This window comes from Anguilla rostrata, chromosome 19, assembly GCF_018555375.3.
Source record: "Anguilla rostrata isolate EN2019 chromosome 19, ASM1855537v3, whole genome shotgun sequence".
Taxonomy (NCBI): Eukaryota; Metazoa; Chordata; class Actinopteri; order Anguilliformes; family Anguillidae; genus Anguilla; species Anguilla rostrata.
Window position 1 is genome coordinate 4894288 of NC_057951.1, and position 23041 is coordinate 4917328.

At 52.1% G+C, this 23041-nt stretch overlaps 1 protein-coding gene across 1 annotated transcript in view; it reads right to left on the reverse strand.

Annotated features, from left to right (window-relative positions):
- Positions 1–23041, reverse strand: part of LOC135245547 (centrosomal protein of 41 kDa-like) — a 38374-nt gene extending 15333 nt beyond the window's left edge. The window contains exon 1 of the mRNA XM_064318651.1: positions 22881–23041. The gene's annotated coding sequence lies outside the window, so the exon portion shown is untranslated. The remainder of the gene's footprint in view (positions 1–22880) is intronic.

Here is a 23041-nt window from a genome sequence, read left to right on the forward strand (position 1 = left end):
TAAAAACTACAAACCACGCCGGCGCTTAAAAACTACAAACCACGCCGGCGCTTAAAAACTACAAACCACGCCGGCGCTTAAAAACTACAAAACACGCCGGCGCTTAAAAACTACGAAACACACCAGCGCTTAAAAACTACAAAGCACGCCGGCGCCTAAAAACTACAAAACACGCCGGCGCTTAAAAACTACAAAGCACCCCGGTGCTTAAAAACTACGAAACACACCAGCGCTTAAAAACTACAAAGCACGCCGGCGCCTAAAAACTACGAAACACACCAGCGCTTAAAAACTACAAAGCACGCCGGCGCTTAAAAACTACAATAACGTTGGCGCTTAAAAACTACAAAACACGCTGCGTGACCTCCTTTCTCCCTCTTTGCTTTCACCGGAGGACGAAAACACCTCAGAGCGCTGTGATGTCTGATAATGCAGGGAGCGCAGAAAAGACGAGAGGAGGAACTTCGAGCGAACGCTGGCAGCCGGGTGACGGAGGCGACGTGCCGGACTTCCTGTTGTCCGCCGGCGTTTCCTCGTTCCCACGGCGGCTTTAGAGCCGGCGCGGCATTAACGGGGAGGCCGAAAAGCCGATTACGGGGGAGAGTTTGCGTTGCAGCGGAGCTCGGCTTATTGCAAATCCGACACGGCGGACTTCGCTCTTCGCTCTCGCTGCCTCCGAGCGATCCCTTTGCGGGAATGAAAATGAAGGGGAAGGACTCTTTGCATTATCCTCTACCTAAGCCCGGTGCACTGTAGCATAATGCTCAGGGAGCCGGGCTCATTACTCAAAGGTCCTGAGCACCATTGACTTGCATTGCTGCGGTAAACGATCCAGCTCTATGACTGCATGTAAAAATGTGATATCTGTCAGTCTGATAATGTACACATGCAGTGTTAGAAACACCATTTGGCCATGATAAGACAACACCTAACATCTAACAGCCTTGGGATTCATTTAACCAGTCCTCCTCCCAGCAATATGTGGGCGCTCTAACTCAGGTTCAGAAAGTAAAAGTCCTCCCCAGTATTTTGTTCCAACCACCTGTATTTGCTAATTAGCACAATTCTTTAGCCAGGTTGTAGAACTAATCAGTGAAATCAGCCGGCTGAGTTCATGGGTGGAGGAAACACGCGGCAGGACTTTCACTCTCTGAGCGCTGACCTTTCCCCCTCTGCTGTACACAGTGCCCGTCCCAGATAGATAATTGATTGACTGACCACCCGTACTTTCCTCCAGGAAGCCTCTTCCCCGCGCTTCCCAGGCTAATTAGCTAACGAGGCAATTAGCGATCCCGCGGTACGTGCCCCAGTGTCGTGAGAAAAAACAGAGGAGAGAGAGGAAGGCCGCAGAGGTGCTCTCCCGCTTATCCGCTAATCGCATTACACTGAGCTCCCCAGGGAGAAAATGCCCCCCCAAAAAAACATAAAAAACGGGGTGGGGTGGGGTGGGGTCTCTCCTGTCCCTGAGAACAGTCAACCACTGGCAGTTTCCGGGCTGAGTTCTGTGTGGCCTTAGGGACCGTGTCAAAAGTTTCAAACCTGGAATCGAACGGTAAAAACGCTAAAAAACAGATCCCCTTTCCTCACAAGCGTGTGGCTGTCAATATGCTTCTGATACACGGTAACTGCTCTTTCATTTATTTATTTTTTTTATAAAACTGCTGTTCTGCCCAGCCACGATCCATACACAGTCTGTCCGCCGCGTTCCCGAGACGGACGAATCGTCCAATTAGTCAACTAATCGATTCAATTAAGTAAGTAAGGGCTCAGGTGGAATTAAATGCAGGACCTCATTGACCTGAAGGAAAGCATAATTAAATCCTAATGAATCCAGACCGCTTTGGGCCCTAACAGCGCTCTGTGGGGGCGGGGGGGGCGGGGGGGAGGCAGGGGTGGGGGATGGGGGGGATGGCTGTTTAGAGATACTCACCCAGGGGAGGAAGGAGGGAGGGGCTCTGGCCGGAGAGAGCGGTTATCCGGGGAATCAATAACGGATCTCCGCTTCCTCTCCGAAGCGCTTCATTAGCCCAGGGAGCCGCGAGAAATTTCCGGGAGAAAAAACGGCGTTCGCGTTAACCCTTTCCTGCTTTTTCGGGGGGAAGGTTAGGGCATCCCCGGTTCACTCTCGAGGTTCTCCTCTCGAACCCGGCGGCCAGCGTCGCTCTGGGTAAAGCCCGGGGGGGCGTTTGGCACCGGGAGCTGCGATCTCACGTCTCGCGCGGGCAAAGCCACCCGACCCCCCCCCCCCCGACGAGCAGCGGACCTGCAGGCTGTAGCTGATGATGAAAGAAATAATGATCGTTAAACGATTAGGAGCTGACGAGCGGACCAGACCTCGTTACACGCCACGTTTCTAAGGTTCTCCGCGCCGCAAAGAAAGCCTGCCTCAATGTGTGTTCCTGTCTCGTAATGAGAAGGAACAAGTGAAATTGTCTAAACCCATTGGCAAACCTGGAAACGAGTCAAACAGCCTCACCTCATTGGCAAACTTTTTTTTGTCTCATTTAGCAAGGAATTAAGTCTAAATATAAGACAAAAAAGACTTGAGATTGACTTATTTTTGTTGGTTTCTGCAGCGTGGGCAGCTCTGTTGGGAAGCGTGCTTCAAAGAGAACGTCCAGGCCTAGCTTCCCTGACCCCTGACCCCTGACCCCTGTCCCTGCCCCTGGAGCACGGTTTTCTCATCAGAAAGACGTTTCACCGTTCATACACCGTCAGGCCGGGCTGTTTTTCTGTCTTATTTCCAGAACTCAGCCGCGTTTCTCTTTATTTCACTTCCGCGGAAGAAGACACGGTTTCTGCAAAATACATCTCGTTAAAAGCCATTTATAGATAATTGCCAGCTCACTAATAGTTGGGGGTCACGGGCCTCGTTCGAGCCTCCATTCTAAAAAAACGGGGACGGAAGCTTTCAGGACCGAGTGACCCGCCGTTCCCCCTCTCGAACCCGACCCAGCTAGTCTCGACGCAGGAACCGTGGCGAACAACAAAGTGCTGTTTTTTTTTTTTTTTGCGTTTCGTTTTGGAAGGAGGGGGAGGAGGAGATAAGGGAGCCAAGCACCCCCACCCCCCAACCCCCCCTTCCTGTGGGGGGGGCATATTCCGTGTCTCAGGAGAGGGGTTGTGTGTCGGACTTTGTGCTGATATTTTATCACATCGCTGGGATGCCACACTGTCACTCTGAGCCTCTTCCTGTCGGTGGCTCGCCGAGCGCCTTATTTACCGGCCTCCCACGGGGGCTATTATTAGCCACGGGGGGAGGGGGGGGGGGGCTGGGGTGGGGGGGTTGTGTGCCGAGGCCTGCCGGAACAGAGCGGGGTTCCCAAAACATTCATGGCATCGGGCACTCTTTCTCTATCTGCCCCTTAGAGAAACATGAACGCAAAATCACTTCAGGGTGTTCACTTGCTATGCTTTCAACTGTACTTTAGGATATATGGCTAATAAACTGTACTTTAGGATATATGGCTAATACTACTTTTGGTAATCCCGTTTAGGATATATGGCTAATAACTCTTAGGTAGCTTATACGTCTTTAGGATATATGGCTAATATACTGTACTTTAGGATATATGGCTAATACACTGTACTTTAGGATATATGGCTAATACACTGTGCTTTAGGATATATGGCTAATATACGGTACTTTCGGACATATGGCTAATACACTGCCCTTTGCATGAATCACCTGTTTCAATATACCGGATTTCATAACTTTCAGACATTGCCATGGCAACCTGCAAAGCGCCACGCGACACTTTCCGATCCACTGGCCGTTTCCCGGACGCAGACAGAACAGCCGTCTCCTCAGACCGCACCTCATCTCCCCTCCCATTCCTATAGACCCGAGCTATATAACCGTACACACTTTATCCATGGAAGGACATTAGGGCAGTTATAGCACGCTGAATGGCTTGGCATGGCCGTCGGCTGTGCGATTTATGAGCTGCTGTTACGTATTTGATCTGCATGTTATGGATCTGCATCGCGTTTGGACGATGGCTCTGGATTTGCGTTACGGTCCTGGGCCGCCATATGCTAACTTACCCTTAGCGCCGAGGAGATTTACGTTCTCTCGTGTCGTAATCGGATCTGGAGACGAGCGTCTGCTAAATCGATGCAACGTAATTCAGTGGGGGTGGGGGATTGGGGGGGGGGGGAAGGGGGTGGCGGGGTTCCTCCCGAATTCCGCCAATTCCCGGGAGCCCGCCCGGTCAGGGGAACGCGCCGCCGGAGGCCCCGCATCCTAGCCGCTTGATGCTGGCCTGATTTAGCGCTCCGGCGGTGGCCGGAACCCAGCCCGGAAGGTTCCGGGGGCGGAATTGGGGACGAGGGGGGGGGGGGGGGTCCGGCTCGCCCCCCTGCGGGAGCGCGGGGTCAAAAAAAAACCCGATGATCCTTCGCTCGGCCCTTTTGCATCGCCGCAGTGTAGCTCCGCAGTTACGGGGTTCAGCCACCGAGGGGCACCACTGAGGCTGTGAGTGAGAGGTAAAGGCTGGAGAGACTATTCTTTTTGTAAGCAATTTTGAGCCCTTTTTAACATTTAAGGGCAAACGTTGAGTCATAATCGCATGAAGCGCCTAGATGAGGCGCGTGCAACTCCAGTCCAGGAGAGCTGGTCTGCACGCTGGTTTTGGTTCCAACCAGTTACCTCATTTCTAGTTTTCTGACATATATAAACTACCCTGGATCATTTCTGTGCTTGAGCTCAGTAAAATCTTTAGGATACACTTGCGGTTTGCAGCTGCAGCTGGTGCTAGTAGAAATGTCAGATCGAGATACGATTGAGCTAATTAAATCATTACAAACAGAAGCTGGCACGAAATCCAGGGACGGATTGGCCCTTGTTGTGCACCCCTGGCCCAGATCAAAGAAATATCGCCTACTCCAGGAGGCAGAGCGAGAGAAAGAGCTGCTCATTTACACTTCTGTGCCACGCTGTGCCGCGGCTATTTTTGGACGGGCGAAAACGGAGGACACCTACACGCTGGCCTTTCTGAAGACCGCCGGGCTCCTGGGAGTACTGGTGGCTTGCCTGACTCCGCTGGCATTTCCTGCCCCCCCCTCCTCTCCCCTCCCCTCCCCTCCTCTCCCCACATTGGCCATTAAGCAAGTGGCCGCACTACGCACTACGCAAATGAGCAGGCAAACGCACTGCGGTGGCGAACGGCAAGGGCTGACCTCCATCCGGCCCTCCCGCCAACGCCTGCATTCGCTAATTCAAACGAGCCGGAGCATTCGTTCGCTCTGACGTCATTACTAAAAGTCGCACGGTCGTGACTGACGGCTACAGACCACAGGCAGCGACGGCGACAGCATTTCGGAACGGCCCCGACCCCAGGAAAGAAAGCGGCGCTGAACCTTCGTAAGAAAACGAAGCGGGAGTAAATGGTTGGAGCCCAAAACCCGGCGCCCGATCGGCGTTCCTCTACAGTACGCAGACCTCTCCCTCCCCAGTGCCGCTGGGTTTTTTTTTTTTTACACACTCCTACAAACAAAATGGGGGATGCGGGCGAGAAAGTCGAATCCCGTAAAAAGATAAAGACGGTCTGGCTCGCAAGACGACTTTAATCTGTTGAAAAACCCGAATCGTTTCTCCGTAGTGGGAGGCTTCGCCACAACTGTGCATTTTTAAAAAAACAAAAAAAACCCATAACGCACAGCAAGTGTCCTGGCAATTAATCAGCGTTCTTGCCTTGATGAACGCACCCCGTTGCCGCTTATACTTAACGCGCCTAAAAGCCCAGCTACGTCCCTCGCACCCGAGGGGCAATTCGCACGGCTGAATAGCTCACGTCTCGCAATTATGCGCAAAATTACAATGTGCGAGGTGGCCGGAGGTTTCGCCTGTGGCTCGCTCCAGGTTGGAGCGCCGCGAAAATCGTAATGATGTTAACACCGAGAGACGCAAACGCCAGTAATCTGCGTGGACTTTCAGTCCCCTTGCACGTAAATAACTGAACCAGAGAGAGAGAAGAGAGGAAAGCAGAACTGAATACGGGAAGGAAGAATAGAACGGCAGGAGAGAGACAGAGAGAGAGAGACAGAGAGAGGGGAACAGGAGGAGGAGAGTGAAAAATAGGAAGTGGAACCGCACAATTAACGGAAGACTGGAAGAGAAGAGAGAACAGAAAGTTACAGAATTAAAACACAAATGGGGGGTGGGGGGTGGGGGGGGGGTGGGTGTTAGCCAGTAAAAGAACCTGAGGACGGCTAAATATAAAAACTGAAGGCCGGCTACACAGCGCAGAGCTGGAGCAGGTTCAGAAGCACAGAGCCAAATAGGGAAGAAAACTAAACGACCAAATAAGGGCATGGAAACAAGGGAGACCTGTCAATCACAGAAAAAAAACAGGGCCTGTAAAAACTGGCGGTTTTCAAAACCGGGGGGTCACGACCCTCAGGGGGTGGTCCCCGAAATCCACGCTCCTTTTAAGCCGCGGGGGGACCTGCTTGTCCTGGCCTCCCCCGCGCGCCCCCTCCCCCCCGCACCAGCTTGCTACAGTAGCGTAAACAGGAAATGCGATTTGCTTACGCCACTGCATTGACGATTTAGCCAAAGCGGTTTGTGTTCACGTACAACAATCCACTGTGGAACAGCGCCGAGTTCTCCCACACGCTGCATAGATGCTTCCAGTCAGCAGCGCTTCTCAATAGCGAATTCCTGCAATTCGTACGTCAACAGAACCGGCTAAAATTAAACGTGAACGATCTTGAAAAAGCAAACTAGAAAGGCTGCTTGGATTTTCAGGGTGATCTGTTATTTGCAACAGCGAACTGGCTGTACTTGGGAGGCTAAGCCAGAAAAAGTTAATTAACGTCACATACCGTAACTATTACGCCTCATTGTATCTGTACTTAAGCCTGTAAACAGATGCCGATGATGTTCGTGTCAGCGTTCGGAATTTCAGCCATTTTGTGTGCACCGGCACTTCAGGGTTTAACTGCGTAGCCTAAAAGCTTGAGCAGAGCGTTTTTAGACAAGGCCCTGTCTCTGATTTTTGCAAACAGTGCGCAGGTTTCTTGCTTTGCCTTGAACCTCACTGAGCAGAGGCTGCAGTCTGGTAGAGTGATTTGCCCATTTTTAAGAGCCTTTCCCCCGGGCTGGGGGAATTTTTCCGGCAAACAGACCACGGCGCGGGGGGTTTTGGCAGGGACGCCGCGTGCCGCCCCCTAATCGGCCGGACCTCCGCGCCGCCGCCGGCTCTTATCGGCCGATAAGCGGCCCCCATCCGGCACGGGGGCTCCTTCGGGCGGACGTGCGCTTTACCGCCACGGGCTCAGCGGCAGGGAAGTGGGGGGGGGGGGAGGGGGAGAGAACGCCAGAAACGGGCCTTACCTCCTGCCAGAGGGCGTTTGAATATTAACCAGAGCTGAAGATAACCGACGCTCTCTCTTTAATGCAGCTCAGCTGACTGCTGACCCTTACCCGAGTAGCGCTATCATTATCTGTTAGCAGAGCCCAGTCGCTGATAACACATTTAACAAACGGGCATCCGGCTCAGCCTGCTTGCGCATTCGCATTAGCACAGTTCAGCATAGCTTAAACGTAGCATTAGCATTAGCACAGTTCAGCATTGCTTAAACGTAGCATTAGCATTGCTTTTAAATGTAGCATTAGCACAGTTCAGCATTGCTTAAACGTAGCATTAGCATTGCTTTTAAATGTAGCATTAGCACAGTTCAGCATTGCTTAAACGTAGCATTAGCATTAGCACAGTTCAGCATTGCTTAAACGTAGCATTAGCATTAGCACAGTTCAGCATTGCTTTTGAACATAGCATTAGCACAGTTCAGCATTGCTTAAATGTAGCGTTACCATTAGCACAGTTCAGCATTGCTTAAATGTAGCATTAGCATTAGCACAGTTCAGCATTGCTTAAACGTAGCATTAGCATAAACGTAGCATTAGCATAGTTCAGCATTAGCATAAACGTAGCATTAGCACAGTTCAGCATTGCTTAAATGTAGCATTAGCATTAGCATAAACGTAGCACGCTGCTGCAAAGGCTGGTGATGCTGTGGCTTCCTGTCCCTACAGGAATGTCCGTACGGCTAAAGAAGGTGCGCGGGCCGCGCGGTCAGGAAGGGCCGCCGAGCTGTCAGCCGCCTGTTTAATGCTCTCCGGCTTCCGGAACATTCCGCGCTCTCAGATTTCACCTCCACCTCGCATTCTGACCTCACCGAACATCTGGTGCGAGCTTATTCTGGGGCGCGGGGGGGGGGGGCGGGGGGGTCCTGGACCCTCAGCTGTGACGGGTTTGAAGTCTCCGCTACCATCAGTCCGCGAGGTTATGAAAAGCATGCACAGTGCCACTAGTCTCCTCCATTCTGTTTCTTATGTGAAGTTTTCCCTCCATACTACGGTAAATGTTATAAACTATTTTCATTTAACCATTATTTAACCAGAAAAACCCCATTGAGATTGAAATCTCTTTTGAAAGGGGGACCTGACATGAAACACAAAGTTACCCAACAAGACTCAACACCTAATTAACTAACTAACTATACCCGTGTCCTGATGACACTAAACCAGGACAACCCCACGCCTTCCCCCCCAAGGTGCTCCTACCCCTCCCCCAAAATGCCATGTTAAAAAAAAAAGTTGTGTAAGTCGCTCTGGATAAGAGCATCTGCTAAATGCCTGTAATGTAATGTAATGTAATGTAACGTAATGTAATGTAACGTAATGTAATGTAATGTAATGTAATGTAAAGGTCGGGAGGAATCCGTCGCGGGCTGTCGCCGTGACTCGCTGGCGTCGTCCTTATCGAACGGGTCACGGTTCCGCCACCCCCCCCCCCCCCAGAAAGGGAAGGGCGGCCAAAGCAAACGTTCGTAAATGACGCTCATGGTCCCGAGAGAGAGAAAGAAAGAAAGAAAAAAAACAACGCAGATAGCGAACGGCCCCGGCCTGAACTTTCCGTACCGAGCGTGCCAATTCGCCGAAGAGATCGAGATAAGAAGGTTCTTTTTTTTCCGATACAAAACGCTGAGACGATGGCCTGTGTTCAACTGACACGTGTCCTTAATTTCGATTCACCAGCGGACCTCGAAATTCCCCGAGCTCGGCTCGGCGAGCCAGTTTTAGCGTTCGGCAAACGTGCCAAACTGTGTTTGAGGAGGGGGTGGGGGGGTGGGGGGAGAAAGGATCGCTTTTAATCGCTAGAGTCAAAGTCAAAGGACAAATGCCGGTTGAATCCCGGCCAACGAGACCGCTGGAAGTAATCGTGGAGCGTTCGTGCAGCGAAAGCTTTCATGAAGAAAAAAAAATCATTCCCTTCTTTCTTGGCCTTTCTTTTCTGCTCAACGTAATTGAAAGAATCTGTTCTCTGCACAAACACAAGAACTGCCTGTTAACAAAAGGGCTTTCCCCTTCATTGTATTCATACGCACGAGTTTATAGCTGTTTGGGGGCTAGTACAGTGTGAAATAAACTTTCAGTCTAGTTTTTAGTTTTTCTCCGGTCTTGAGGGCGAAGGTTCAGGGTTTTTGCTTTCGAGATTTACGGGCCACCGCGATTTGATCTCGGCGAGAAGTCGCTCGACAAGGGCCCCCCGAAAAGGCCCCCCGGAAAGGAGGTGCATTGTGGGTAACATGCGGCCCTTTTTTTGCCAGGGGGGCGCGGTGACTCATCGGTGCGCTCTGGGGGGGCGAACGCGGCGGCCGCCTTTTTCCCAGAAGTAGGTCAGAGCGTGTTGGCCGTGGCGACCTCGCGTCCGCCCCTTTTTCCCCGATCCGGGATTCCCTCCCTCCGGATTTCACACTCCGAGACGCTTCCCCCCTTCTTCGCCTCCACTTCCTTTTCTTCACTGTCTGACTCAGAGAGCCGGAGAACTGCGATGCTCTAACCGCGATACATTTAACCCCAAAATACATCATTATAATAACATACGATATGTAAGCACATATATGCTATTCACTGTGGCCAATTTTTTAAACAATCGGGTCACCTGACCATCCCAGACATCTGATTGCGTTCCCCAACCACATCGACTCCATTAGGCTGTCAGTGTAAAAAAAGATAAAGGAGTTCTCAGTTAACCTGCCTGGTTAAGGTTTTTTTTTTTCTCCTTAAATTCATTTTGAGGTTTCTCCTGCCCAAGGCTTCAAGGCCAAAGTCAGGAAATGGCCTGTGTGACAAAGATCATGGCCTCAAGAGTGGGGAAGTCTATCGGTGACCTTCAGAACGAGGGCGCTCACATCTCTGTCTGTCGCCGGCTGTTTGCTGATCTCGTTCGCCTGCTGCACCCTGATATGACCGTGTGTGTGACGTAGCCGCACGGCCCAGCCCATTTTTTTAGACAGCTTCCGGTGCGGCGACGCGCAGTCGCCGAGACGCCCGGCTCCTTTCCCTCGCGGCGCTCGGCCGGCTGTCTCACGGAACTGTACCTGCGGATTAAACGTGCCTTGTTCCGAGCCGGACCCAGGCCTTGTCAAAGGACTGCCTTATAACCAGTTACGTCACTCGTTCTCACTCAGCCCCAACAGGTAATAATAACTTCCTGTTTACCATTAGGAAAACAGGAAGTTGTATGCTTCATACAATACAATTAGTACATGTCATTGTTTTGACAGAATTTTCAGCATTGTGGACCGCAGAGATTAAACTTAACGGGTAAACTAACAATGGACTACAGCTCGGGAATAATGCACAATAACAAAGTCTTTACATCTAATACATTTTATGCGCAGAAACCCATCTGCAGCTGCAAAATATCGTCTCACAGCTTCATACCGACCTCGGAACGAATTAGACATTTCAGAAGCGGAGTTCGAAGGCCTCGACTTGATTCTAAAACAGCGATTTCCAAGAAGTGGGAAACTTGCTTAGTGACATCACGTCCTGTTGCCAAGAGGTAATCCTCTTTCACAATACGGGGCGGGAGCGTGACTCTCGCTGAAGTTTTGGGAAAAGGGCCAAGGACAGAGTTAGCGCACCGAGAAACCTGTTTGGTGTTTGGCCTCCCGGAAGCCTAGGGACCGTCTACGGTTGCTACGGTCGGCCTTTAAGGCTACGGCCGCTCTGATTGGTTGGCTGGGAGCGCTGGGGACGCCGAGGCGGCACCGTGGGCGTACGGTAAGCGGCGGCAGTGACTGGCGTGCTTCAGAATCAATGCCACGCCGTGCGCATTTTCCCCGTCAGTAGCCATAGCAACGGATCTGCAACCGTATATTCCGTACAGCACCGAATTCAGTGCATGAAATGGTTTCCAACTTTCCTTTCTGGAATGTTCTTCCAAGGACTCAAGTACTTCAAACCAACGCACCAGACCTGGAGAAGACAGTGCTACTGTCAGGGATCCGAAACTCAAACGGGGTCTGCTAAGTTTTTTGACGTGCTCCTGCACTCTAGTGCTTAATCTAAGTCCCTAAAGAGTCTGCACACCTTGTTTACAAAAACCTTAATGGGTTTCCTATTGAAAGGAAATCACTCAAACCAGCAGCAACCACGCCCCTTCAGGACTGGAGCTCGAGGCCCCTGCTCTAGACACCGTGAAGGCTTTGTTTGGATTTCTTCTGACCGCCACCACCTTCATCATCATCATCATCATCATCAGTCATAGTCTTATTTCCTTTCGCGTTTAACGAGCGGAAAAAAGTTCAAAGATAGCGGCCTTTTTAAAAATTCACCTCGGCGCGGTCGAAGCTCCTCGTAAATATTCGAAAACGTTCAAACGGGAGGCCGCCTCGTCCGGCGCTCGCGAGAGGGGGGCCCGTCGAAATAAATAACGGGGCGCGGGCCCACACGTTTGCTCAGCTTCAACGGGGCACCTGCGACCGCTTCGGAACAAAAGCGACCGCTCCGTCGCCGAGACGAAGCCGCAGGCCGAAGCGCTACGACAGGCAGCCGCGTGCGTGATCTTATCCGGGCGCTTGTTCTGATGTTTTTGAAAACCCCAGAGCTTTCAGGTAACCGTTTGAAGCGCGTTCTCGTTCGCCCGGTCCTCCTCCGCCTAGTGTTCGTGCCGCGCTTCGTCGCCGCCGAGCGAACGCGCCGGCACGGGCGAGGCGGTTTTTTGTTTTAACGGGCGACGCTTTGACAGGAACGACTGTCGGTGCTGGCCGTCGAGAAATGTCCGGGCCGGGAGGATTAAAAAATGGAGTCCGGGCCGGTTTGAGGACTACCTTCGAGCCGTCTGGCGTGACATCACGAAGGGGGTGTAATTAAACTGTCCCCTGAGTGAGGTACGGGCAAACCGGAATCCCGGGCCTGTGTGTGTGATTGCATTTGAACTTCCCTTTTAGAAGGGGGGGGATAAATAAATAGTTTGGATCCACTGTTTAGAGCAGATGTTTTCCAGATGTGGGCTCTGTCTGAAGAGAGAGAGGGTCCTGTTCGTACACTGACAGCTTTGTTCATCTCAGCTGGGGACCCCGCCCCGCCCCCCGCCAGACCCCCCCGGCCACGGTGCGCACCCCGGAATGCTTTGAAGACGGGACGGTGCGCGGGAAGCCGTGGCGGAATCGATTTCGGGCGCATTAGCCCGGAATGCGCGGCTTGTACTCCTCTGTCTGTTCCGTCCGCGCGTTCCATCCCTTTCAACGCTCTCCCAGTGCTTAGAGCGCTGCCCTGCAGATTCCTGTATGTGTATCTGTGTGTGCTGCAGATTCCTGTGTGTGTATCTGTGTGTGCTGCAGATTCCTGTGTGTGCATCTGTGTGTGCTGCAGATTCCTGTGTGTGTATCTGTGTGTTCTGCAGATTCCTGTATGTGTATCTGTGTGTGCTGCAGATTCCTGTGTGTGCATCTGTGTGTGCTGCAGATTCCTGTATGTGCATCTGTGTGTGCTGCAGATTCCTGTGTGTGTATCTGTGTGCTGCAGATTCCTGTGTGTGTATCTGTATGCTGCAGATTTCTCTCTGTGCATGTGTGTGTGCTGCAGACTCCTGTGTGTGTATCTGTGTGCTGCAGATTCCTATGTGTGTATCTGTGTGTGCTGCAGATTCCTGTATGTGTATCTGTGTGCTGCAGATTCCTGTATGTGTATCTGAGTGCTGCAGATTCCTGTGTGTGTATCTGTGTGCTGCAGATTCCTGTGTGTGCATCTCTGTGTGCTGCAGATTTCTCTGTGCATTTGTATGCTGCAGATTTCTCTGTGCGTCTGTGTGCTGCAGATTTCTGTGTGTGATCTTACACATCAAGGGGTTAAATCCTCCGACTACAAACCGGCCCCTGAGCCCCTCTTTGGTCACAACGGCAGGCCAGCATCTGGCATGTAAAGAAAAGAAAAAAAAAGAAAAAGATGCCCATCGCAGCCCTGCATTCTCCACCGCGTGCCCTGACCTTCTGTAGCCCTCGGAGAGGAACTAAAAAAGAGGAAGCTCCGCGCAAGCGGGCCTTGACCGAAGAGAGAGCCACATGCAGGCATCTTGCTGATGCCTCGGACAAAATGAATAATCCTTCTGTGAGCGGGGGGAAGCTGGGTTTTAGCGGCTTGCCCGGTGAGGAAGTGGGAACGGAGCCAATACGAGCGAGCAGGTGCACAGGAAGACACTTACAGACCAGGCGGGAGCCTCGTGTTATGATGTGCAATAGCAGAAATCCGGGCCGATGACTCCTCTTAGCTTACTGGAATGTTTTTTTTTTATGTTATAATTCAGTGTTCTAGAACTCCATTACTTTCAGTTACCAGTAGCGATTGTGACATCAGCATTAGAATGTTCAGTTAAGAACATTCTAATCACATCATTGTGACCTCACACCTCAAATGGTTAAAAGCTGCTCCTCTGGAGCAGCATGCAGAAATGGGACAGGGAAGAGAAGGGGAGGGGGGGGGAAAGAGATCCCTCCCAGCCCCCAAAAAAAAATCATCAGCGTCCCCTGGAAGACAACCGCAGCTATGGAAATGGACGGAGGCGGGGGCGGGCGGCGGGCGTCACTAAGGACCAATCGCGCGTCGGCGAGTTCCGGGGTCCCCGGATTCTACCTCGTCCCCATAACGGTGGCGGCTACGGCTGCACCGGGGTGAACTCCGTCTGCCTTTTTGGCCAAGTCGCTCAGATCTCGGCGCGCCGCTTCAGCGTCCCCGTCGTCCTGGAAGGGACGTTTGCGCTCGGAGAGCCGCCCAGTCTGCAGTTCTGTAACCGCAGAGAAGCGCGGCGCTTCCCGTCTCGGAGACGGTAAAAAACGGAAGCGGCGCAGAAACGTCGCAAAATAAGTCACGACCTCTGGCTCCACATCCCTCCTGCGACGCCCCGGAAGCCAGTTTCAGTTCTCCTTTCAGACCTCCCGAGCTGACTGGGGGAGGGGGGGAGGGAGGGGGTAGAAAAACAAGGCCGAAAACTGAAAACAGCTTCCCCAACTGGCCTTAAAAAAAACGGGATCTACAACCTCTGAAACGGCTTCAGACATTTTGGTTCGAGTACTTGGTTGCTTTTAGACTTTTTAAAGAAAGTGCTAAAAAAAAGAAAGGCATCTCCAAAGTTCGATATGCTGTGTTTTCGGAAGAATATGTATATAGTTGCTCTATGGAAAAAACATGGCCACCGTGAAGCCGGTCAATTTGGACGCAGCAGTCTCCGGTCCGAAAAACAGAGAGCTGCCACCTCAGGTTAGCAACCACCTTTGATCTGAAACAGTTATTACAGACGCATTACAGCTGAATTTAACATGCATAATGTTTCCATGCATACCTACTCAACCTATTAAATTAAAGATTGCTTGATAAAAAAAAAAAATGGAGGCCAGGAGCTGATGAATATGAATTACTGCTCTACTCTAAATATAATACTCCCGAAAGACTTTAACCAGTGCTACAGACATAAAATGTAATATGTACTGCATGTACATCAGTGCTAGTACCGCTTGCAAATGATGACCTCAGGTGGTCTCACTGGCGGGACTCTGGAGAGCTCCGCCCACTCCTTTGGAAAGCTCCGCCCACTCCTTTGGAAAGCCCCGCCCACTACTTTGGAAAGCTCCGCCCACTCCTTTGGAAAGCTCCGCCCACTCCTTTGGAGAGCTCCGCCCACTCCTTTGGAAAGCTCCGCCCACTCCTTTGGAGAGCTCCGCCCACTCCTTTGGAAAGCTCCGCCCACTACTTTAACTACAGTCCCCACTCCAGTCCAGTCCCTCACTATGAACCCTCCCATTGTTCACAGAGAGAACTCTTCAGATCCGCTGTTTCCCTCGATCGGGACTGAGGCGGATGCTCATTGGCCGAAAGCACGCGCTCTAATCTTCCCGCGAGGCTCTGTCGTGTTTCGGGGTTTTTCCTGGCCCTCATGGGGGGGCGAGCTGAACTCTGCGCGGCCGTTTAGGGTCCTCAACCGTCCGCGGGCCACACTTCAGGTTTTAAATGTGTTTTTCTTTTATTATTATTTTTTTGAAAGACATTTTAATTGGACAGTATTCACATGGTGCGAACAGCTTTTTTTTTCGATGTCGCTGTTTTTTGCGCTGGATCCAAGTCTCCTCGATCGCCCACAACATCCCCCCCCAACAGCCCCCGCACCCTCAGGCGGAAATCAGTTAGCCCTATTTCATTTTAGTTTAGGGCCCACAGAATCCCAGCGAAGACTCTCTCTTTTCTGCCAAATCCCCCCCCCCCCCCGGAGAGGTAACCGTTACGACCCCGCCCACGGGGGCGACCTCTGGAGTAGGTGTGGGGTTAAACGAGAGAACAGGGGGAGCCCGTCGGCGGGGGGGGGAGTGGCTCCGACGGGACGCGTGTGGAAAAGTCATTCCCTCCCGGGTTCCGGCCCGAGCCAGGAAAGGTAAACACCACCCCCGGATCCCCACCCACCCGGTGCTTTCCGTCCCGGGGTTGGCCACTGGTTGCCGAGGTAACCATAACGCCAGAGCTAATCTCCAGGGAAATCCCCCAACCTCACCCCCCCGCCCCCCACAGAACCTCACAGAACAAAAAAGCGAAGGGGGCGGGAGAGGGGTCCCCCCCACCCCTGCCCTATCGAGTTTCGGCACTGGCCGCTCCCCAGCTTGGCCGACGGGGGGACCCGTGGGCCGGCGGATTTCCTGTCTGTGATGACACCTGGGGGGGGGGGGGGGGGCGGCCTGGACGAGGCGCTCTTGGCACCCGAAGCGTTCTTTCAGAGGAGTTCTGTAGGCTGAGAGCTTCCCTCTGGCAAAAAGAAAAAAATTAGGGGGAAAAAAAGGCCTGCCTCCGATGTGGAAAGCCTCAAAGCGACTCTAAACCTCTTTGGGGAGTCGTAGTGGGGGGTGGGGGGGAGGGGGGGCGGCAGGCTAATGCCCATCACTGACGCTCTGTGTCTCTCATTATGTGCCGTGGAAGCATCCCACAGAAAGGCCGGGCCCGAATGGCGGGTCGCGGGGGCGGCCATTTTGGCTCCACTTCCTGCTGTTGGCGGCGGCGGCGGCGGCGTCCTGGGCGGGGTAGCGTGGAACATTCCCCGCGCAAAGAGGTCATTGTGCCGTACGTGTGTGTGTGTGTGTGTGTGAGTATGTGTGTGTGTGCGTGTGTGTGAGTATGTGTGTGAGTATGTGTATGTGTGTGTGTGTGTGTGTGTGCGCGTGTGTGAGTATGTGTATGTGTGTGAGTGTGTGTGAGTATGTGTGTACGTGTGTACGTGTGTGTGAGTGTGTGTGAGTATGTGTGTACGTGTGTACGTGTGTGTGTGTGTGTGTGTGAGTATGTGTGTACGTGTGTGTGTACGTGTGTGTGTGTGTGAGTATGTGTGTACGTGTGTGTGTGTGTGTGTGTGTGTGTGTGTGTGTGTGTGTGTAATCCCAGGATTCTGAAGCCTAAGACGGGCCTTTTCAGCTGCGGCAGAGCGAGAGGTAAATCCACAGCGGCTCCCGTGACTCTGAGCGGCCTGAGGGGGGGCGGGGGGGCGGTGGGGAGGGGGTCCACTCGCCATGTGTCTCCCGGGTCGTGTGCGCGCTCCCCTCCCGGCGTCCCGGCGCTAATGGGGTTAGCGTTAGCCCTGAGCCCCTCTCTCTGGGCCTCCGCGCCGTTCCTCCCGAGGTTTCAGGCTGGGACGGCCCGGAACTCACCACGCGATAATCTTCCCTCGTGCGCCCGTGAGCCTCCCCCCCCCCCCCCCCCCGAGCTGATGGACTTACACGGGTCCCGGACCTTTCACGCCTCCATCTGCCTCCTGATTACTCCCCCCCCCCACGTGTGTGTGTGTGGGCGCGTGTGTGCGTGTGTTTGTGAGTCTGTGTTGTGTGTGTGTGTGTGTCTGTGTGTGTGTGTGCATGTTTTTGTGAGTCTTTGTGTGTGTGTGTGTGTGTGTGTGTGTGCGTGTGTATGTCTGTGTATGTCTGTGTTGTGTGTGTGTGTGTGTGTGTGTGTGTGTGTGTGTGTGTGTGTGTGTTGTGTGCGTGTGTATGGGGGGTGGAGGTACAAGGCCTGGAGCCTCTAAGGCCTTCTCCTGTCATTAGCCTCCCCAAATTAATGCAGCGCAGGCTCCTCTATTAGCCCTTGCTCAGTCGCCTCCGCTGCTTCCTGTCCGGCATCCCCCCCCCCCCCCTCCCTCCCCCGCCCATTTCCCGGCTGCGTGCGCGGTGACCTGAACGCTCTGGATCAAAGGGAGCCCCGCATTCTTTCACCGTAACTAAGCTTTTAGAGAGGGAGTCGCCTGCTTCCTCCTCCTCTCTGTCTGAAAACTCTGAGACAGGCTCTCAGCCGTTCCCTTCTACTGCTACCTCTCCAACAGTCATTTTTTTCTAAAACCTATTTCGGCAGAGAACATGCGGGCTGAAAGATATATTTACATGGAAAATTATGAAGGAGATCATTTTGGCTTCAAATTTCAAAATAGTTTACGAAAAAGAAAAATCATAAAAAATAGCAGTGTTGGTGCTGAATTGGGATACATTAATAGCATGCAGCACAGACAGCGCAGGTGCAGAATTTGCCTACATTAATAACATGCAGCACAGACGCAGTGTTGGTGCTGAATTGGGACACATTAATAACATGCAGCACAGACGCAGTGCTGGTGCTGAATTGGGACACATTAATAACATGCAGCACAGACGCAGTGTTGGTGCTGAATCGGGACACATTAATAGCATGCAGCACAGACGCAGTGTTGGTGCTGAATTGGGACACACTAATAACATGCAACACAGACAGCGCAGGTGCTGAATTTGCCTACATTAATAGCATGCAGCACAGACGCAGTGTTGGTGCTGAATTGGGACACATTAATAACATGCAGCACAGACGCAGTGCTGGTGCTGAATTGGGACACATTAATAACACGCAGCACAGACGCAGTGTTGGTGCTGAATTGGGACACATTAATAACATGCAGCACAAACACAGTGTTGGTGCTGAATTGGGACACATTAATAACACGCAGCACAGACGCAGTGTTGGTGCTGAATTGGGACACATTAATAACACGCAGCACAGACGCAGTGTTGGTGCTGAATTGGGACACATTAATAACATGCAGCACAAACACAGTGTTGGTGCTGAATTGGGACGTGTTAATGGGGACAGGTGCTGCAGGGCCCGGGGCTACATTGGGCCTGGCGGTCTCAAACAGGTAGACGGGGCTTCGACGCTCGCGGCCCTCCAGGTGTGCAAGGGGGAGGCCCGGGTGTGCAGGCAGGGCCCGGAGATAATCCGAAAAATTGCCGACAAAGAGTCGCCGGGGAGGCGAGAGGGGGCGCCTCTCTCCACCCGCCCCCGCTCCTCCGCTCCCCCGCCCCCCTCCGCCCCGTCCCGGCCTAATCCTCTGCAGGTGCTGCGGCTCAGCCCCAAAAATGTGCCTTCTCATCGCATGCCCCCCCCCCCCCACTCAGAGAGGCTCGTATGGAGGTTCACTTTGTACCTGTGAACTGCGGCGATTTTAGATAAGCCCCCCCCCCCTTCTCTCGCCCCTTTAATCTCTCTGTCACGCACAAAGCCCGTCGTCCTTTCTCAGAGCGAGAGAGAGATCAAACAGAGAGAGCGAGGGAGAGGCAGAGGAGAGGGAGCGAGACGACGGATAAAGAGCAAAGACAGAAGAGAAAGAGAAAGAGAGGGAGGGAGATGGAGAAAGAGAGAAAAGAGAAAGGCAAAGAAAACAGACAGAGTGAGAGAAAGAGAAAGGAGAGAAAAAGAGAGAAAGGAGATAGACGGAGAGAGACGGAGATAGAAAAGAGAGAGAGAAAGCAGAGGAATAGTTTAGCTATGTTGTGGAATGGGAGCAGTACATTATACAGTATAATGCACTGTAATGTACAGTAAATGGTGCATTAGCCCCAGAGCTGTAGGTGAGGTGCGGTTGTTGTTGTGAAGCCGCTCCCTCAGACGCTAGCCCAAACGACATGCAGCTGGGGGAGAGCTAGTGGCTACGCTAAAGCTGCCGCCCGGGGAGCTCTCGTCCTACGCTTTCGCTGGAAAGGCCAAAGCCATCGCCAAGGTTATCCGCCGTCGTTCCTCTGACCTCGTGACGAAACGCGTGCGCCCGGACGCTGGCGCTCGTCTTTCGACCGTCCTGTGCAGCGAAACCGTTTCCGCCAAAAACGTGCGGGGCTCACAAAAGCCACTGCCCGCGTTCAGTCGCACGTTTTACCTCCACCCTTCCGCTACTTTTGACAGGGCTTGATTTTATCGCGTATGCACTGGCAATAGAGCGCTCTTATTCCCCCGGAATGTACCCTTTGCGTTATCCCGACATGACCCCCAAGATCAGAGGCTCTTATTTTGACACGGACGTCCGCGCGGGGACTTCTATTCTGACTTTGGGAAGCGGGCCTGTTTGCACAGAACCGAAAACATCAAAGGACTCATCAGGACACAGATCCTGATTCGCAAGGTTCATCGTTCGTCTGTCCCCCCCCCCCCTCACCCCCCGCGTGCGATACGCAGACACCAACTGCCGCCGATAATGTTTGGCAGCGACGTTTCCTTCAGAGAAAGCAGGAGCAGTTGTTTGCTGAGACAGACGGAGATGACTCGACTACACCTCGGTCATGGAAAAAAAAAAATGCCTCTTCCGTTGACGAATGGGAAAGGAGACTGCATGTAAAACATAGATCATGACAAATATAATAATTGATAAATGATAAATATAATAATTTTCAAAATAATATTTCGCAAATTAAATTTGAATCTGGGCTAAGCCTTCTCAAATACAAGGGACTCCAGGTGGTTTGCGGGAACCCGCAAATTTATTTAAGGTGGATCAGCGGTCATTTGGTGTAAAGTGCTTTGCGCTAATTGGCATTAAGAGCTCAGAGAGCCTTAAGGTGGCTGCGCTCACGAGACCTCCGGATAGCGGGGGGTGAAAGAGCCGGCCGTCGCTCGCATCACTGCGAGTTTTAAAGGGGGCGCGGCCGGTCCTCGGATGTGGACTCAGGCTGCTTCTTAGGGAGTTGTACCTTTAAGCCTGGGTTTCACTGCTTAAATGCTTTAATGAAGTCACCAGCTGGCTCAAGAGCCTACACACACACACACACACACACACCTTGAGTCCAAGGCTTAAGTTGGCTGCGGTCTGAAAGGAAACCACAAAAAAAACCTGCCAAGGCTACCGTGACAGCCCTCCGCTGGCTAACGGCATTCTGAGAAGAGCCAATGAAAACACAACACCACCCTCGCCCACATCGGCGTCCAAAGGAAAGGCCTCCTGAGACAGGCAGAGCCACGGCCGCCTTCCTTCAGGACCCCACCTAACCGTACACTACCAACACTACGCACTGAAACAGGCTATGTAGCCCCAGGAAGGCCACAGATCTCTCACAGGACGCTCAAAAGCAACAGCAAATCCACTTTAACTGACAGGCTTTGCTTTAATAGCCTCAAACGCTGGGGGCTTTTTCGCGAACTGTCCTTCCTGCGTTGACGGTGAGATTTCTCCGACTCGGTCGTCTGAGGTCCCCCAGCCCGCCAACCACCTCTCAGAACGAACCGCGGCAAACGTCAGGCGCCCGGGAGACGTCGAAACCCGTCCGACGCGTTCTACCGCCGCTTGCTTCTTCAAATATATCTTTGCCAGCAAACCTCGCCAAAGCGTGACCACAACCCCTTTGCCAACAGCTACGCAGTTCCGTGCACTCAGTCGTCACTCAGATAGCGAAGGGTTAGAGCAACCGAATTCAGAAGAAAAAAGTCACAGGTCGGACAAAATAACATAATGCGCCGTTTAAGGATGTTGTGCACTGCTTTCTGGATTCAGAAAATGCTCTGAAGGAACGTGGGGCAATTTGTTTAACCGCATGTTTTTTGAAAAGTTGGCGGAGTCCGTCCATTCTGCGACAGGGATACTCAAATCTGGCTTTCTCTGTAGAGGAACGGTCCCGCATACGTGCATGTACGCAGCGGCAATGCAAATTAGTCATCGTCTCGCGCTTGTAGAGCAAATTTAAATGGGAAATTCTACTGAGAGACTTACACAGGTTGGCGGGGGAGGGAGAGGGGGGGGTGTATGGTGGTGTCTGCAGGTTCTGATAGAGGGTAAAGGGTGCTTCTCAAGATCCAAACAGGTAATGAGACAGAAGCATTTCAATTGGCAAAGAAATTTGTACTGGAATGTTCCTTACACTTTTTCCCCCCCAAAAAAAGATTCACTATACTCCAGAGTCCCTGAAATCTGATATCTGTTACCTGATGAGACTACACACAACAGAGATAAAACTACTCTCCGCTGCAATTATCAGAACTGACAATTACAAGAAAACACGAACGGCCTGCTCTTTGCTTTGCCAATTGAAATGCTCCCGTCTCATTACCTGTTTGGATCTTCAGAAGTGTCCTTTAAGTGTACCTTCTATCGGAACCTGCGGACGCCTCCATACACCCCCCTCCCATGCAAAATGCACTGATGCCTCTCCAACTCTCTCTCTCCGTCTCTCGGTAAAATTTCCCATTTAAATTTGCTGTGCACGCACGAGATGATGACAACTTTGCATTGGCGCGGCGTGCGTGCACGTACACGGAACCGTTTTTCTATAGAGAAAACCAGCAGTACTGCTGGCCTTCGAGGGCCAGATTTGAGTATGCCTGTCACCGAATGATGGGGCTGGAGGACGCGGCGTCCTGTTTTCCATTTAAATTTGCTCTACAAGCACGAGATGATGACAAATTTGCATTGGCGCTGCGTACGCGTACGTGCACATGCACGTGTAGTTCTCTCTTCATATCAAACACTGTCGACTTTCGAAAATCGTATTCTCCAGCACGAGCGTCAAAACATAACTTGAAAAATGCGGGTTTTTCAACGGAAAATGCCACTCGTTACTGTTTCACACTCATATTTTTGCATCGGCGGTAGCGAGGAGCTTGATATTGATTGGGATCAATTGCTTATGCTGCTTATCCTGGTTTTATAGCCTACCTGCTAGGCTACCAGGGGATTCCGTGTCTCTGTGTTGCGCTGTTATAACACACAGACTGATTATCGCTTTCAGTCACGTCACACTACCTCTGAGGTTTAGATAAGGACAATGAGCCACTCGGCTGCCCTACATACACACTTTGCATGATAAACTAAATTCTGTCTTCAGGTGAAATTTTGAATGGTGGGAAATGTCCATGGATTTACATGAATGTATTTGTTTGTTCACCTCTGTGCGGTCTTCACGCGAAAAACAGCAAACAGACACACCCCCCCCCTCCACGCCCTGCCCTTAAGCGCAAACCACAACACCCCGCCCCACCACACACACGTGCTTTGCAGTTACGCACAAACTGGGATTAAGAGGCATATCATTTGGGTAGCAGACAGGGAAAAGGGCCTAAGCAAATTGTGTCATTAGGACATAAAAAAAGAGACATCTTAGGTTACGGAGGAAAATGGCAACAAAGGGTATGTCACAATATATTCTGCCCCATTAGCCGGAAGTGGCCAAAATGCCTTATGTTGGTCAACACACCGTTGTCACGTGTGCTTACTTTTCTGAGACTGGATACTCCTTCACATGCGAAGGTTGATGGGGGAAAGTGCGTTTATTATCACCGGGGGAAGGAGCGTGTCTGTTCAGTAGCATTTCCTGCACCGACTTCCTCCCGACAGCTCGCTCCCGTTCGATAAACACTAAAAGAAGAAAGCCGAGGCCGTACTTTGATGTGGAGGCCCGGCTCTGCCGGTCTGCTCTCGGGAAGTACCCGCTGGGCGGC